Source organism: Chrysemys picta, chromosome 19 (genome assembly GCF_011386835.1).
Source record: "Chrysemys picta bellii isolate R12L10 chromosome 19, ASM1138683v2, whole genome shotgun sequence".
In the NCBI taxonomy this organism is placed as follows: domain Eukaryota; kingdom Metazoa; phylum Chordata; order Testudines; family Emydidae; genus Chrysemys; species Chrysemys picta.
Genome location: NC_088809.1, coordinates 1,884,117 through 1,890,116, shown reverse-complemented (window position 1 = coordinate 1,890,116; position 6,000 = coordinate 1,884,117).

Below are 6,000 nucleotides of genomic sequence, written 5' to 3'. Positions count from 1 at the left end.
CAGCTGGGTCCCGGGGGTTTGCTCCGGCCCAGGGCTGTGCAGCTTGGACAGCAAAGGGTTTGGTCACTTCCCGACTGAACCCTCCATGCAGGGCAGCTACTGTCACAGCAGGGGCACCGCGCCCAGCTGTTGGCTGTGGGAAAGCGGGCAGTGTACGGGGATGGCTCAGAGGGAGGCGACTCCCAGCTGAGACCAACTCAGCCCGGCGCCTGAGGGCACAGGGTGGGGGGCGGCCTGGGCATCGCCTATGGAGACACTAGCCTCAGTCTGCACAGGTACCTGTCTTGGGGCCCTGTAGCAGTAACGGTGACACACACACACACAAAGGCAGCCAGCCCGGTGCCTGTGTGGAGATGCCAGATGCAGGTCAAGCCCATGCGACTGTTGGGTCCCCAGCAAACTGACACGGGAGGGGTTGGTGGTGCAGGGCAGAGGGGAGGGGGCAGAAGGAGGAGCAGCATTAGAGCACCTGGACCTTATAGCCTCCCCCAGGTAGCCAGCCAGCCCTGCCCTGCGGGTCCCACTCACCTGCTGGGGGAGCAGCCAGGTAGCCAACCAGCCCAGCCCTGCCCACTCACCTGCACCACTTCAGTGACATTGGAAGTGGGGTGAATCCACAAGTGCCACCGTCGGGAGTTATTTCCATCCAGGAAGGTCTGGAGACCCGTGCGTGGACACATGGCAAGTTCTCACTGAGCTGAGGGTCAGATGGTGCCAATCTGGGATGAGAGCTGGGATCACCGCAAGAGCCGATTTTGCTGCCTTTGCTGGGCTGCAGTGCAGTGTGAGTCCTGCGGACTCCCACGAGCCGTCTCCTTGGAACAATGGGCCGGCTAGCACGTCTTCAGCCAGGCGCGTGGGCAGGCCTCGGCCCGGCTTTGTTCCTTTGCAAAGGGCCCTGGATGCACTTGGGAATCAGCACCAGCACCAGAGGAGAACACAGGGACATTTTTCAAATTTACATCTCTCCACACACTCTTTAAACCCTCTTTCTATTCCCCCGGTCCCCGCAGTGCGGCTCATGATTCACGACCTCCTGGTTTATCAACACGTTTTATGCTAAAGAATTGCTTTCAAGCTGAAGCTGCTCTCCAGCTCCCGCTGGGTTTACAGGCTTTTACTAAGTTTTTAGGTATTTAAAATGCAGTTTGTAATTGATCAGACAATGCCGCTGCAGCCCCCAGCCCTGGTGGAAGCTTGCTGTGGGCACAGGTGGGCAGTCCCTCTGGGAGCCCCAGGCAGGGGGTGCTCTGCTGGGGCAGAGGGCAGGAAGGGGGGAGCAGAGAGAAAAGGGGGTTTCTAAGTAAGAAACCAACTCTTCCTTCAGATGAAGAAACTAATTTCAAATCCTACTGCTCCGGGAATCAGGAGAATTGTGCTGGAAGCGAATGCAACAAGAAAGTAAATGTGAGCTGCTGTGGAGTCAAACGCTTCCATTGGACCAGGTGCAAACAAGAACGGGGCGGGCGCCTTCTCTCCCTCGGATGCAGCTGAGCAAAGCGCCTGGCTGGCTAGCTGAAGTGGAGTCTTAGTAGGCATACACCGGGTCCCGGCGCATCCTGGCTTTGCCCCATCCTCTCCCAGCACCACCTGCCATGCAGAATCATCTCCCAGGCTACCCTGAGGGCTGGGGTTGGACTCGGGCAGGGTCCTGGGCCTGGACATGAAGGGTTTTTCCCAGCTCAAGGCTCATCTATTCCGCCTAGGCTGGTGCGTCTCAGGCCATCAGGCTCCTAGGTCCACGTGTGAGGCGGCAGAGGGGCTCGAACGGTGCTGGGTCCTTTTGCCTTACGTCTCCAATGCAATTAACGAGAAGACACACATGGCTGCTATTCCCTGCTGTCCCCCACGTGCCCCCTGTATCGCTTGCGAGCACGAGGCCCGGCTTCCCTTGCCCCAGTGGTCAGCCTTTTCCTTCCCTTTTAATTAACTGAGCTGTGCCCTGAACAACAAAACGTTGCCTGGAAATTTAATCTCTGCAGCTTTCAACTGGTTACCTAGAAAATAGCCAAGAATGTTCAATTACCACAGCTGCTGCAGACAAGATGTGCTGGTCTCACGGCTCCTTTCATGCAATCTCCTGCCCACACCCGCCCGGAGAGTGATTGCTGCTTGGTCAGCGTGCGGCTCTGCTCCCACAGGCCAGGGAGCTGCACAGCCTGTGAGCCGGGCCACCAGGAATCAGCCGAGTGGGTTCAAGGCCCTTCTCTCTGATAGCACATGGCCCCCGGGAGCACTGGGTTCCTTCGCCCAGCTCTGACAGGCCAGGTGATGCTAATCAGTGCATTTCTGTGCTGACACCTGGAGTGCTGGGAAGGGCGGCTGGGCCACCCAAAGGGCAGGCCCCAGATACTGGCGCACTGACAGTGCAGCAAAGCACCTCTCTGTTATGGCTGCGCCAGTGCAAACCCTCAGCTGCAAGCAGGAGCCCTGGCCATAGGAAGTCGCGGCCAGGCAGATCAAGTGGCGGAGGGGCTGTGAGGGGCAAGGACCCTGGGGAGCAGCAGGGAGGTCTTACCCCACATTGCACTGAGATCTAGGATCTGATTTCTACTAGTCGACCATCGCGTTGCTGCTGGCTGGAGGCCCCTAGATGCTGGATCCCCTAGCGTATGTGTGGCAGTTAGTGGCTCGGATATTACCGGCGGGTGTCTTCAGGGGTGCGAGCCAAGCAGAGCCCCGTTTGCGCTTGCTGATTGCACGTGTATTCATCATTGAGGCAGGCCCTGGGAACCGACGGCCTCTCTCCACACAGCGTGGGCAGCGGCAGTGCGAGCTACCCCAGGGCTTGGCGGGAGAGGCCTCCCTCGAGTCCCCCGGTAGAGCTGCACTGAGATGGTCTCTCTCTGGCGCTGGTCTCAGCGCCCTGCACGAGCCGCCCTGCTCCATTAAGGGCGAGCGCCTTCCCTGCGTTTGCCAGTGTGAATAATTCACCACTTTCCCTGGTTTGATCATGCTCCTTGCGGGAGCCAGCTCTTTGAATGGCTGTACCTGCTTCAGCTTTTCACGCAGAGCGTGACGAATAATTAATTCTCCATGAAATGTTAAATGGCAAAAATGACTCCTCTGCCGCTGGCTGCACACAATCGACGGTGCCAGGGAAGCCCGGCTTCGCGGCCGCTGACTAATTCAGGGGGAGCTGGGTGCCCCGTGCACCCCTGAGCCCTGCGTGGGGCTGGGGGGGAGGGGGCTGTGGCATGGCGCTAACACACTAGAAGAAGATGAAATGAACATGGCCCACATTAAATGGCTTAAAAGCTGGCGAAGCGATTGGCGTGGAAACGGGACTCATCACGGAGAGGGCATGTTTCTATTGGGGTCCTGCAGGGGTCAGCTCTTGGCCCTGTGCCATTTAACAGTTTTATCAAAGACCTGGAAGAAAACATCAAATCGTCACCGATCCAGTTTGCAGATGACACAAAAATTGGGGATTGGTAACAATGAAGAGGACAGGTCACTGATGCGGAGATCTGGACCACTTGGTAAACTAGGTGCAAACAAACCACATGCCTTTTAATACAGCTAAATGCAAGTGTGCCCGTCTAGGCCATGCTCACAGGGTGCGGGACTCTAGCCTGGGACGCAGGAACTCTGGAGAACCTTTGGGGATCATGCGATAAGCCCCCAGTGCGACACTGTGACCAAAAAGGCTAATGTGCGCCTGGGCTGTAGAAAGAGGGGAAGCTCGGGTGGGAGCAGAGAGGTTATTTTACCTCTGTGTGTGGCACTGGTGTGACCGCTGCGGGAATCCCGTGTCCAGTTCTGAGGTCCACAATTCCAGGAGGACGGTGGTAAATTGGGAGGGCGCAGAGAAGAGCCCCGAGAATGACTAAGGAATTAGAAAACCTGCCTTACAGTGATAGATTGGCTCGTTGAGTCTATTTAGCTGCACACAGGTTCAGGGGTGACTTGATCCCAGGCTGTAAGTACCCGCACGGGGAACAGAGATTTGCTACTGGGCTCTGCAATCCAGCAGAGAGAGGTCGACCCCGATCCCGGGGCTGGAAGTTGAAGTGAGACACATTCAGTCTGGAAACAAGACATGCATCACCCCCTGGACATGGTCATGTGGATTCTCCACCACTGACGATCTGTACAGTGAAGAAGAGACCTGCTCTAGGGATTACATGGGGCAGGTCTCTGGCCCGTGCTACACAGGGGGTCAGACTCGATGGTCACCGTGCTGCTTCTGGCCTGCACTCCAGGAATCTCTGATGGTGCTGCTGCGGGGTCCGGCGCCGAGGAGCCAGCGTGCGCGCTTTGCTTTACCGTGGCCCTTCTTCGATTAGAACTCAGGGCCTTGGGAGCAGCCCAATGAACAGGGCTTGGAAATCCCATTTCCCCTGAACTCTGCAGTGCCCTACGCGCTGCCAGAGGCTCCATTCACGTGCCCCAGGCCTGCCTGTGCTGTGCGTGGAGCCAGCGCTCTGCCTCTCCCACGGGGCCTCGGTTAGCAACTCGCACCCCGCCTGAGCCAGACCCCTCACCTCCCCCCTCTGCCTCCGGGTGCTCGGCAGGAGTAGCAGGAAGGCTGGGCACAGCAGGCAGGGGGCTTGCTGGTGCAGCAGCAAGACCTTCCTGCTGGCAGCCCAGAAGTCTCTGCCCACAGAAAACCAACCTCCTCCTAAGGAAACTTTGTCTGGGAAGCCAGTTCTCGTGCTCCGGGAGGGCTGACAGTAACAAACGAGCCGCGCTCCCCGCGGCAGCTGCAATCTGCTTGGGTTTCTTTATTTCCTTAGTCATCTCTCCAGCCCTGGGCTGGGACCAGCCGTCCTGTGCTAACCCTGCCGAACAGCGAGGGGCAAAAATCTGCACCGCGCAGCACAAGAGTAGGACTTGGCAGGAGGAAGGGGGGATGGATGGGAGGGGCTAGGGGACGTGGGAAGGTCCAAGCTGCATGGGTGTGAATGATATGGGGGGAGCGTGGATTATGACACCCCTCTGGAAGGGGGTAAACTGAGGCACAGAGCCTGTTGGCCAATAGCCTTGCTAGCGCCCGGCAGGTGACCTTGGAAATGATTCCATACCTGGCAAACAACCAGCTGTATATCAGAGCCATGCCAGGGCCTGGTGAGCTGGGGCGAGGGGTGTATGCTGCACCCCAAGGTGCTGGGGAAGTGGCTTTGCTGAGTGGAGCAGGGGCCTTTCAGTGCAGCCGTGTGCAAACCAGGGCACACTGGAGACAGGGGCTGAGTGGGGCTGAAGGTGCGAGCCAGGAGCTCGCTACACGAGGGCTAGCAGGGCATGAGGGAGCAGCCCAGCACCATTAACGCCCCAGGCCTCACCCCCTGCCCTGCCTCACCCTAAGGCCAGCCTGGCAGCCTGCACCTCCGAGCCAGAGGCTCTGAGACTGAACCTGCTTCTTTAGGTGAAGGTGCAGCGGGGTGGGCACCTCGTGGCCTCAGAGGAGGCTGTGGCTGGCATTGAGGGGGCAACGTGACCATGCCTTGATGCTGTCAGCAGGCCTTGGCATGATGTGAAGGGGCATTTTGCCTTCCCATATTGAGACATTGCTGGCTGTCACGGAGTCACAGGATTGGGGCGATGCCCCAGCTTTTAAACTGTCCCTTGGAGGAACCTTTCAGTGTGCCAGACCCCCAAGGGGGCCCACTCTTTGTATATACGTCATGCCTGAAATGCAGCCACCTCTGGGGTGGAGAGCAGCAACCAACATGTGACTAGTACCATGCACAATAATGGGCCGGAGGTCGGTTCTCCAAGGGCACCAGGGAAACACGACTCCCAGGACTAGTGCCCTGCGTTGATCTCCATGCAGGGCAAGGCATGTGTCCTGAGCCAGATGTACAGCCGCAGCAGGTGAAACCGCAGCGGCTCTGAAGGGGAAGGCGTCTCCTGTCCCGGCTGGTGGCGTGGTGAGGCGGGTGCTGAGAGCCAGGCACGTTGGCAGGGACACAGTGACTGTGTCTGCAGCGTGGCAGGATGGGGTCAGTGACAGGGCTGCGCGTGGGGGGTTAATGAGTCCTGACTTGTGCCTCAGTC